The sequence below is a fragment of the Saimiri boliviensis genome, chromosome 1, assembly GCF_048565385.1.
Source record: "Saimiri boliviensis isolate mSaiBol1 chromosome 1, mSaiBol1.pri, whole genome shotgun sequence".
Lineage (NCBI taxonomy): Eukaryota > Metazoa > Chordata > Mammalia > Primates > Cebidae > Saimiri > Saimiri boliviensis.
The window spans coordinates 48,669,428-48,681,490 of record NC_133449.1 but is presented as its reverse complement, the minus strand read 5'-3'; the positions used below and the strand labels follow the sequence as shown (position 1 = coordinate 48,681,490).

Sequence of the window (12,063 nt, the reverse complement as noted above, 5' to 3'; positions counted from 1 at the left end):
GAATAAATTTACTGACTTACCTTTCTCTGCCAGGCAAAAGCTGCTCTCCTGTGCCTCTTTCCATGGCTCTTTCTGCCTGGAGGACTCCTCTATGGAGACACATGCAGAATTCTCTGGTCTTCTGTCTTCCATAGCTACAAAAGTGAGCAGGAAAGTGACCTCCTGGCTCACTCTGACACCCTTCCCCTTGTGGAATCTGACTCAGGAGAGTTTAAGGAAGAAGGAGAGATGGTGCCGGGGCCATGGGGGTCCATCACCCTTCATTCATTCAGGGACCGTAGGCTAAGGGTAAACCACCGCACACGCACCTGCCTTCCTTTCCATGCACGCGCTTTCTTCCAGCCCTTCCTTGCTGGCTCTTGTGGCCTTGGAGCAGTCTCTGAGCAGCTGATGTGTACCTCACAGAGATCCTGTCTTCTCTGGGTACCAAAAAATGTAAGGGACTGAACATGATTCCAACCAGGCCATTTCTTTCTGCTTAACCTGCTTCTCATGAAACATAATAATAATTAAAAATTGCAATCATAGTAACTAATAGTTATTGATTACTTATGAATCATTAGATGTTGATCTGTGCACTAAGAATTGCCTAAACTTAATCCTTATAATCTGTGAGATAAGGTTTATAATGTACCTGATTCCTGGATGAGAAAATGATGCCTTAACTTGTCTAGAGCTTGTTCCTTGATCTTGGCTAGAGCACTTCGGATTTGGGATTTGGACTCGTGTCTGACAAGTGCTCCCAGAATGATGGCTCACGGTGGTGACACTTGAGCCTCACTCTCATTTCCAGCAGGGTCAAGCTGATGACCTGGTATCCTTAGTTTCCATGCTATCAGCTCTGCCTAAGTATCCCTGTGAACCACTGTAAATTCATGGGCAATCAAGCCTGGCTCAAAAATATGACCAGAGTGGCCCAGACCTGCCTACAGTAGCCCTTGAAACTGATTGAGGCAGTGCCTAATCCCCCCACCAAGAAGGCTGGTGACACCTACCCCTGGCTGGACATCTTCCTCATGTCTGGTAGATGCTCTGTTCCTGCTCCTCCCCCATTGTCCCTGTGACTCCCCAAAACTCTCACGGCAGCCACTGATGGCCAGGTTCTCTGCGGGAGTCGGCTCACTCTCCCGTCAGCCCGCCTTCCTTCTCTTTTTTGCCCTCATTCCCTCCTCTTCTCTCTTCCCTCGCAATTCAAAAACTGTTTTTATTCCTGCTGCATCCCGAATCCTCCGTCTGAAGACTCACAAGTGGTCCCTTCCCCATCCCTGAGACTCCTTGGGAGAAGATAGTTCAGGATCCGAGACTTGTCTAGTACGGGAGTGAGTGATAGCCGCCCTGAGTGAGTGCCTTCCCGGCTCTCTGGAGTTCCAGGCCCTTGAAATGGAGCGTACACTTACCCAGAGTGCAGCCCCACCACGGAGTGAAAAGAGCGCTGGCTGTAGCCAAGCGTTCGGGTCCAATGCATTCCAAGATTCCAGAGCATTGGTCTAGATTCACTGATGACATCACATCATTCCACCAGGAATGGCTCTTTGGTTCATAAAAGGCACTCAAGGAAAAGGCCATGAGCCTCGCAGGGAAGGGGGTTAGTATCCCAGCCTGAACGCTGGAGTCACCTGCTCTTACCCCAACGTGACCTTCACGTGAGGCCTCATCTTGTGTTCAATCAAATCCATTAATAATTAGAAATGAAAACGTTACATTCACATAGCAGAAAATTGAGAAAATGCAAAATTAAAAGTTGATTAACCCCTCATCTGCACTAAAAAGTTACTAATATTGTTTATTTTATTGCCTTATTTGTGTCTAGTATATTAAAATTTAAAAATTTAAGCTTTAATATTTTGAGATAATCATCGATTCACATGTTATTATAAGAAGTGATACAGAGAGGCTCTAGACACCCTTCGTCAAAATTTCTCCAATGGTAACCACCTGCATAACTACAGTTCAGTATCACAATAGGAAATTGAGTTTGGTGCAGTCCATTGACCTTGTTCAGATTTTATCAGTCTTCGATACATTTGCTAGTATGTGTGTATTTTGTTCTATGCAATTTTATCTCATGTGCACACTTATGTGACCATCATCAAGTTCCATAACAGTTTATTATAAGAATCCTTACTATACCTTTTTTGGTTTGTTTGAGATGGAGTCTCACTCTGTTGTCCAGGTTGGAGTGCAGTGGCACGATCTCGGCCTTCCGGGTTCAAGCAATTATCCCTGCCTCAGCCTAGGGTGTAGCTGGGATTGCAGACGTGCACCACCATGCCTGGCTAATTTTTGTATTTTTATTAGAGACGGGTTTTTGCCGTGTTGGCCAGGCTGGTCTTGAACTCCTGACCTTAGACAATCCTATTGCCTGTTTATAATATTCCCTCTTCCCTAATCCCTGGCAACCACTAATCTCTACAATCTTGTACTATTGTTAGTTCCACAGTAATTGACCAGCACGGTGGCTCATGCCTCTAATCCCAGCACTTTGGGAGGCCAAGGCGGGTGGATCATTTGAGCTCAGGGGTTTGAGACCAGCCTGGGCAACATGGCAGAACCCCATCTCTACAAAAAATATAAACAGTTAGCCAGGCATGGTGTTGTGCACCTGTAGTGCAAGCTACTTGTGAGGCTGAATTGGGAGGATCGCTTGAGCCTGCAGTGAGCCATGTTTGTACTAATACCAGTGGTGAACCCCGTGGGTCTGCGGCAACCTCAATTCTTGCCTCCTCAGAAGAAAGAATCTGACTGAGGAGCATAAGGCAGAAAGAAAGACTCGGGCAAGTTTTCGAGCAGGAGTGAAAGTTTATTAAAAAGCTTTTAGAGAAGGAACAAAAGGAAGGAAAGCATACTTGGAAGAGGCCCACATGGGCGACTTGGAGGACAAAAGTACAAGGTTTGACGTTTTGAGTTGAGGTTTGATATGCTGGCCTACTTCTGGGGTTTCGTGTTCCTTCTCCCCTGATTCTTTCCTTGGGTGGGCTGCAGCATGCACAGTGGCCTGCTAGTGCTTGCCAGAGGAGCATGTGCAGTGTGCTGACTGGAGTTGCATGCGTGTCACCTGAGGCATTCTTCCCTTACCAGCCGAATGCCCCAGGAGGTCTCACACCAGTTAAACTCGGCCATCTTGCCTCTTAGTGCGCATGTGCCTACTTGCTCAGCTCCTGGGATTTTACTGGGAAGCCGCCTATCCCCAGGTTCAGGTGTTTTCTGTTTATCGGGAAACTGCCTTTCCCTGGTGCTGGCTGTAACCAATTACTATTTTAGAGACACAGTTAACAACTGCTTGATCATCACCTGGTGGTCGTCTGACATTCCTGGTTTGGGGTTGCAGGGGGCCCTCTCCTGCAGACCTGACCATACCCACCATAACGGCCACTGTACTACACCCTGGGTGACAAAGTAATCCCGTCTCAAAAAAAACAAAATCCCCCAGTATTACCTAAATGGAACCAGCCAGTATATAATCGGGGATTGGTGTTTTTCACTTAGTGTAATTCCCAGTATCCAGTGAAGTTGTTGCATGAATCAATAGTTAATTCATTTTTATTGCCTAGGGGTGCTCCCAGTCATATGATAAGTGCACATTTACTTTTTTAAGAACCTGTTATATTTTGTTCTAGAGTGGTCTTGCCATTGTACATGCCTGCCAGCAGTGTCTGAGTGATCCATTTTCTCTGCATCCAGTATTTGGTGTTATCATTCTTTTCTTTCTCTTTCTCTTTCTCTCTTTCTTTCTTTCTTTCATTCTTTTTCTTTCTCTCTCTTTCCTTCTCTCTCTCTCTCTTTCTTCCTTGCTTTTTTTTTTTTTTTTTTTTAAGAGCTGAGGATTTATTTTCGACCCCCACCCCCAGAAAAAAAGCAATTGCATTGTTTTGTAGCTGGAGGCATGGGCAAGGGGGTCCCCAGGCAGTAAACTCCCTGCTGATGGGCTGAGGGCTAGGGCTGAGTCGCAGGTGGGTCTCCTGTTCCTGTGCTAATCCTTCACAGGAGCCTCCCTCTCGGGCTCTAGGAGCCTCAGGAGGGGCAGGCTGGGAGGGGCTGCCGCAGCTGTGTTCACTTGCGCAGGATGTCAGAGGACTCAGACACCAGCTTCCCGTCTCGGGTCTCCATTTTCTTCACAACTTCAGCGCTGATGGTGCTGGTTTGGCTGAAGGAGCCGGAGCCCATGCCAGAGCCAAGGCTGGAACTCAGGCCGTAGCTAAGGCCAGGGCTTGTGAGGCCCCATAGGCCAAGCTCAGACCACCTGCATAGCGGCTGGTGGTCTTCATATGGATACTCATGTTCTGCATCCTAGACTCCAGCTGGCTCTCCTTGCCCTCCAGCAGCTTCCCGTAGGTGACAGTCTTGTCCAGGGCCAGCTTGACGTTCATCAGCTCCTGGTACTCAGGCAGCTGCTACCGTGTCCTGCTTGACCCGCTGCAGGGTGGCCTCCAGCTCGGACAGCTTGGTGTTGGCATCTTTAATGGCCAGCTCCCCACGCTGCTCAGCACCTGTGCGGGCGGCCTCCCGGGAAGCCCTCTGGCCTTTGAGGCCCTCAGTCTCAGCCTGGAGTCGGCTGATGTTCCGGTTCATCATGGATATCTCAGTCTGTGTGCCACGGGTCATCCCCTTGCTTCCCAGCCAGCGTCTGCAGCTCCTCATACTTGGTCTGGTACACACCCTCAACCTCAGCCCGGCTGCGGTGGGTGATTTCCTCATTCTGCACCTTGACCTCAGCGATGATGCTGTCCATGTCCAGGGAGCAGCTGTTGTCCATGGACAGCACCACAGATGTGTCTGAGATCAGGGACTGCAGCTCCTGGATCTCCTCTTCATACAGCGGCTGAGGAAGCTGATTTCATCAGTCAGCCCTTCCAGGTGAGATTCTAGCTGTACTTTGTTCACGTAAGCTTCATCTGCATCCTTCTTCACGAGGACAAATTCATTCTCCATCTCTGTAGGCTTCTTGATCTCATCCTCATACTTGTTCTTGAAGTCCTCTACCAGCCTTTGCATGTTGCCAAGCTCCACCTCCAACTTCAGCTTCTCCAGGCCCAGAGTCTCTAGCTTTGGAACATGTTGTCCATGTTACCCTGAGCCGTCTGCTGCTGCTGCAGGAGGCTCCACTTGGTCTCCAGCATCTTGTTCTGCTGCTCCAGAAACCTTACCTTGTCTATGAAGGAGGCAAACTTGTTGTTGAAGGTCTTGATCTGCCCCTTTTCCTGGGTGCACATGGCCTGGATGTTGGGGTCCACCTCCAGGTTAAGGGGCTCAGCAGGCTCTGGTTGACCATTATGGCGGTGATGCCTCCCATGCCGCTGGCCCCACCATAGCATCACCCAGGCCATGCTGGAAGCTGCTGCTGCCCAGCATGAGCTTCAGGAGAAGCTCAAGGAGCTGATGCAGGCACTGGGCCCCCTCATGTAGGAGTGGCTGCTGAAGGCTTGGGGGCCAGAGGTGGAGACCTTGTAGGACTTCTGGGTCACTCTGATGGACACGGGGGAGGCAGGAGTGGAGGCAGGTGGGCTGAATCAGGTGGAGATTCCAGAAGGAATGGAGAAGCTGCCTCTTGTTATCATTATTTTCTACTTTAACCATATAAGACTGTGGTTTTAATTGAAATATCTTTTTTTTTTTTTTTTTTTTTTTTTTTTTTTTTTTTTTTGAGACGGAGTTTCGCTCTTGTTACCCAGGCTGGAGTGCAATGGCGCGATCTCGGCTCACCACAACCTCCGCCTCCTGGGTTCAGGCAATTCTCCTGCCTCAGCCTCCTGAGTAGCTGGGATTACAGGCACACGCCACCATGCCCAGCTAATTTTTTGTATTTTTAGTAGAGACGGGGTTTCACCATGTTGACCAGGGTGGTCTCGATCTCTTGACCTTGTGATCCACCCGCCTCCGCCTCCCAAAGTGCTGGGATTACAGGCTTGAGCCACCGTGCCGGGCCTGAAATATCTTTTTAACAACATCACACAGATGGCAAATAATGTGTTTATTCTTTGCCCATGTCTTCTCAGTATTGAGCCATAATTCTTATAGTTAACAACATTTTATTAGGTAAATGTATTTGCATACTAATACATGTCTTAATTGTCTCTGTGTATTCTAAATATAATTTCTTTATCATATATACAGCTTGCAAATATTTTCTCCCATTCTGTATGGTTTTATTTTATTATTTTTTTAAGATGGAGTCTCACTCTTTTGCCCAGGCTGGAGTGCAGAGATGCAATCTTAGCTCACTGCAACCTCCACCTCCCAGGTTCAAGCAATTCTCCTGCCTCAGCCTCCTGAGTAGCTGGGGTTACAGGTACACACCACCACATCCAGCTAATTTTTGTATTTTTGGTAGAGATGGAGTTTCACCATGTTGGCCAGACTGTTCTCAAACTCCTGACCTCAAGTGATCTGCCCACCTTGGTCTCTCAAAATACTGGGATTACAGGCGTGAGCCACCGCACCCTGCCCTGTATGTTGCTTTTTCACCTGATGGTGTGATTTTGAAACATTGAACATTTTTAATTTCGATGATGCCCAATTTATCTTTCTTCCCTTTGGTTGTTTGTGGTTTTGTTGTTATATCTAAAAAACCATTGCCTAATCCAAGGCTGCAAAGAGTTTTGCCCATGTTTTCTTCTAAGAGTTGAATAGTTTTAGCTTTTATATTTAGATCTTTGATCTATTTTGAGTTAATTTTTGCACACAGTGTGAAGCAAGTGCTATGTCTTGAACGTGCCCCCCAGAGTTCTTGCATTGGAAACTTGATTATCAGTGCAGCAATGCTGGGAAGTGGGAGGTGTTTGGGTCATGAGGGCTCTGCCCTTATGAAGAGATTAATGCTGTAATCACAGGAGTGGATTTTCTATAAAAGGACATGCCCAACCCACCTTTGTCTCTCTCTTGCCTTTCTGCCATGTTAAGATACAGCAAGAAGGTGCTCAAAGATGTCAGCACCTTGATCTAGGACTTCCCAGCCTCCAGAACTGTGAGGAAATACATTCTTTTTCATTATAAATTACCCAGTCTCCAGTATTCTGTTACTGCAGCACGAAGTGGTCAAAGACAGTAGGGATCCAACTTCATTCTTGTGTGGTGGCTAGTCAGTCTTCCCAATAGCATTTAGTAAAGAGCCTGTCTTTCCCCATTAAATGGCATCTTTGTTGAAAATAGTAGGAAATGTTTAAACAAACAAAACTGGCTGCCGTGTGGAACAGGCTGCTGTGTGAGGTATGAGGGACCTGTGTGGGGGCATGTTAGGTGAAACAGCATCACTCAGGGGCATGGAGAGGCGATTATGATCATGAGAGACGAGTGGAGGTTTTACTTCATCTCAGAAAGGCTTTCTAATTCCGAGGTGCTGTGTTTTTGGGGGATGGTGGTAGGGATGCATATCTCTGTGTGAGTCAAGTTGAATAAGGGGGTCACATTGCCTTTCTCTCTCATTTCAGGCAGGCCAGCTTTGTTTGTGTTTGTTTTATTTACTGGAGATCAGTGGAGAAATTTGTTTGAAAAAAGGTTTTACTGCCAAAAGTCATTTGAAACCCATACATTTCAGGTTGTATTTTGATAAATGAGAAAAGTGTCCCTGAGGGCATCAGAGTCTAGAGAACCATGCACAGGGCCACATGGCAGAACCCAGCTCCCTTGACAGATGCTCTTTCCACTGGGAGCCTGGGTGCTGGGCACCAGGGACCAAGCCACAGACTCTACCATGGTTCCCTCTGGTTTTTGTCCTGTGAGAACTGCCCTGCAGGGTCCAGAGCTGAGGGAGCTGGAGGCAGCCCTCCTCTCTTCCTCCTTCTGGGCCCTGTTCCTGCCCTGGCTGGGCCTGTTCTCCATCCCCAGTTCTAGCTCACTAAGGGATCTTCACTGAAGCCAGGGATGCCTTTTAGCTTGATGGCTAGGTTCCTGCCTCCGACAGTCTTCGGACTTTACACCAGCTGAGCTCTCTTCTAGTAAGTTATAAATCATGGGGTGTATGTTGGGGAAGAGGAGCAAAGGGATATATTTTTAGATGGGGTATCACTCTGTTGCCCAGGCTGGAGAACAGTGGTATGATCACAATTCACTAGCTTCAAACTCCTGGCTCAAGAGATCCTCCAGCATCAGCCTCCTGAGTATCTGGGACTATAGGCGCATGCCACTATGTCTGGCTTATTTTATTTTTTCGTAGAGATAGGGTCTTACTATATTGCCCAGGGTGGCTTTGAACTCTGCAGGTCAAGTGAGCTTCCTACCTCAGCCTCCAAAGGTGCTGGGGTTGCAGGCCTGAGCCACTGCACCTGGCCTAGTAATTCTTTATAAAGAATCTTTATAGTCTGAAGCTTTAACTCTTTGAGATGTCTGGGTAGACAGAGGGAGGAAAGGCAAATTTAGCATTGCCACTAGCTTGGAACTCTGTAACAGATGTCACAGCTGGGACAAGTCAGCAGCACCCTGTGTGAGGCCCTCATGGAGCTGGAGGGCATGAGAGGGCATGCTCAGTTAGGGGGAGCTGCTGGGTACCCCACCCCAGGTCCATGTATTGCCATAGGTGGGAGATTCATATTTCAGGGGTCCAGGTCTTGTGATGTTCCAAGAGAAGCCCGGACTTTTATGTGAAATGTTCCAAATTTTAAAATAATGGCAACAAATCAAACATTTTGAAGAGTACTCTTTATAAGGCACACAGAACCCACCTGCTGAGACTGGCCAGGGCCTCAGATCTTCTGGAGAGCCCCTGGCCGGGGATTCCAGGATGTGGGTGACACGTGGCTTGATGGGAATTGTTCTCTCTCCCTTCTCTTCATCAGGCCATGCCTATGCAGGGCTAAGTTGAAGGGAGTCATGCTCTTCCTTTAAAACATTCCCTCTCTAAACCTTCCTGTGACTTGAGTGTAAGGTTGATGACAACTGCCAGGCTTCTTGAGGTCATTGTGGAACCGAGGGGAGGAGAGGCAAGCTGCGCCCCCTGTTCCTCCCTCCCTTCCTGATATTGGCTGTCATGGCAACAAGGAAGCGTGAGGTTGGGGGAAGAGGATCTCTTGGTCTGTCCCTTAAGCTTTTACCTCCATTTGCACTCTTCCTGTGGTGGTGGGACTGCAAAGCTCATCTGTTTTGCCATAGTGGTAGTGGTGTGGCCGCAGTGGTGGTGGTGATGAGGAAAAGTGTTTTCTTTCTGGGTCCATGAGGGGGCGTAGTTTTTAAGGGCAAGAATTTCCCAGTGCCATGCCTCCCTCCCATCTGTCTCCCTCCGGGAGATTTAATGGTTTATGTTTGCATTTCATGGGCATGGGAAGAAAATAAAGGTCTATCACCCCAGTGGAAGCTTAAAGGAACTCCTTTCATTGGCCAGTGGAACTTGGGAAGGTGCGAATTTCTCCCAGGATAAATTGCCCCACTCCTTCACCCACGCCAGATTTCCAGCTTTCTGGAATCCCTCCCACATGGTGGGAACTCCCTTTCACCTCTGGGATTTTCCCCTTTGGGATCCCCTTCTACACTCTTTGTGGAAGTCTTTCTCTTCTTTCCTTCTCTTTTCTCTACCTAAATAAAATCACCTTCTCAATACTTCTTGGTTCTGATATTTACTTTCACCAGCATAAGGTGCACCTGCAGTGGTCCCATCGCTTATTCTTTAAGAGATTGGAGGCCAAGAACCCACAGCATTCTCTCGGGGGGACCTGTGCCCCACCAGCACCCAAGAAAAAACCCGGTTACAGTGAGAGCCCCAGTGTGGAGCTCTGTGTCCCTTTTCTTTGTGAGTTTGCCAGTAGGAGGGTGCAGCTGGGCTGTCTCTGGCTGATAATACTGGAAATAGTCTGTGGGTTTCTTCTACTCCCTCTTCATTGACAGAGGTGTGGGAGCTGATAAGAATGCCTCTTGTCTCTCCGCATCTGGTCCTGCTCTGCATTTTGGTATCTGCTGTGGATCCACCTGGCAATTTCTATGGGTGTGGCTTCGGTGGTAGGATGTTGGCTGTTCTACGCTGTACTCTTTCCATGGAAAGTTTGCTTCTGCAAGCCTAGGAGAGGGTCAGGATGATACCACGTGACCCTCTGAAGAACACAGTAGGGATTCTAGGGTTGTTTGTGGAATGGATGAATGAATACCAGCGCTCATGTTTAAAATATGTCATTGCAAAATATGTTATTGCTGCATGTTGGCAAGGCCACCAAGTCTCCTGAAACACATTACCTGTCTGGGGGAGGGGTGGTGGGTAAGACGGTGTCCCCCTATGCTCTCTGCTGACTAGGTTATATATGATTACTGCAATTAGAGGGGACCTTGTCATGGTCACACCATCAGCAACAGAGGGAGAATGACAATCTCACATAGGTCCATCGGAGGATGAATGGAAGAGCCAATCCTACAGGACTTGCTCCTTTTCCCAGAGTGAGTCCGACACTACCCTGCACTGGGAGGCACCATGGTATATCCCAAAGACCATTAGACCAAGAGCCAGGTTCCCCAGATGCAAGTCATCCTGATTAATCTGAGTAAACTTTGGACAAGGCAGATAACCCCTAGGATCCCAAAGATTCGGTAAGCTAAACACAAAGATATCCCTGTGCACCACACAGCAGTACATAAATACACCATTGCCCCAGCAGGGATTAATGACTTAATGACATCAAGTAAAGGTGTGCATGAAGGGCAGGGTCACAGCTCCTACCAGGAGGGTCACATTTATCCCTCTGTCTTAAAGCTATAGGCAAGATGTAAAGTCTTGTTCTGGAATGTGCCCAAGGACCCAGCACAATACTATGAATCCATTTCTTGGAAACACCAGCAATAGATAGATGGTGTAAGCCAGATGCCTTGGCAAGGTTCGCGAACTATTTTAGATTGTCAATGGCGATATGGCAAATTTACATAAGTAGTATTAAGGGCAGGGAAAAGAACTCCACTCCGCAGAAAAGGATTCTAATCCCTACATAGTGTAACTCCCTACAGAGACTCCTCATAGGGTACTGTGCTCTCCTGTGGCCATGCATTCCTTGCACGCTGCTCTAAGATGGCTGGAGATCATGGAGGAGCTTATAGTGATGAGTTGGCATGTGGCAGGTTTGGGGAAAACCTCTATTTAATGATTCTCCAGAGTCTAAATTACCCTTCCTCTCTTCCTACTCCCACTTCACCTTGGTGCATCTGAGACTGACATCTGTTAACATATGATCCCTAGAGTGAGGATGAAAGTTAAGAGGAGTGAATATATATTTTCTCCCTCTTCTCCCCTCCCCTCCACTCGCTTGCTTCCTTCCTTCCTTCCTCCTTTCCTTTTCTCTTTTCTTTCCTTTTTTCTTTTCTTTCTTTGTTTCTTTCATTCATTCTCTTTTCCTCTTTTTCTTTCTTTCCTCTTTTTTCTCTCTCCTCCCCTCCCTCCCTTCCTTCCTTCATTCCTTTCCGTTTCTCTTTTCTTTCTTTGTTTCTTTCATTCATTCTCTTTTCCTCTTTTTCTTTCTTTCCTCTTTTTTCTCTCTCCCCCTCGCCTCCCCTCACTTCCCCTCCCCTTTCCTTCCCTCCTCTCCCCTCCCCTCCCCTTTCTTTTTCTTTCCTTCTCTCACTACCTTGCCCAGGCTAGAGTGCAGGAACCTAGATTTAAAGACACAATTATAGTACACTGCAGCCTCGAACTGCTGGCCTCAAGTAATCCTCCCACCTCAGCCTCCTGAGTAGGCCACCATGCCCAGCTCAAGGAGTGATACTTTGTCCTATGTGTCCTCTCTCTTGCCTTTCCACTTAGCTATGCCAGGGCTAGAGTTCTTTTTTTTTTTTGAAACAGAGTCTTGCTTTGTTGCCCAGGCTGCAGTGGCACCATCTCAGCTCACTGCAACCTCCACCTCCTGGGTTCAAGCAATTCTGCCTCAGCCTCCCAAGTAGCTGGGATTCCAGGGGCATGCCACCATGACCAGCTAATTTTTGTATTTTTAGTAGAGATGGGGTTTCCCCATGTTGGCCAGGCTGGTCTTGAGACAATTTCCAATGTAGAATTATCACAGTTTTGGCTTTGAGAAAGAACTGGGTATTATTGTAGGTATTTTGGGAACACTTAGATAATATTTTCTATTATATCTCTTGAGAGGGGTTGGTTATTTAGTGGCCTGT

At 47.6% G+C, this 12,063-nt stretch overlaps 1 pseudogene; it reads right to left on the bottom strand.

The window, feature by feature from the left end:
* Positions 1–4,050: 4,050 nt before the first annotated feature.
* Positions 4,051–5,324, bottom strand: LOC101028377 (keratin, type II cytoskeletal 8 pseudogene; annotated as a pseudogene).
* Positions 5,325–12,063: the final 6,739 nt, after the last annotated feature.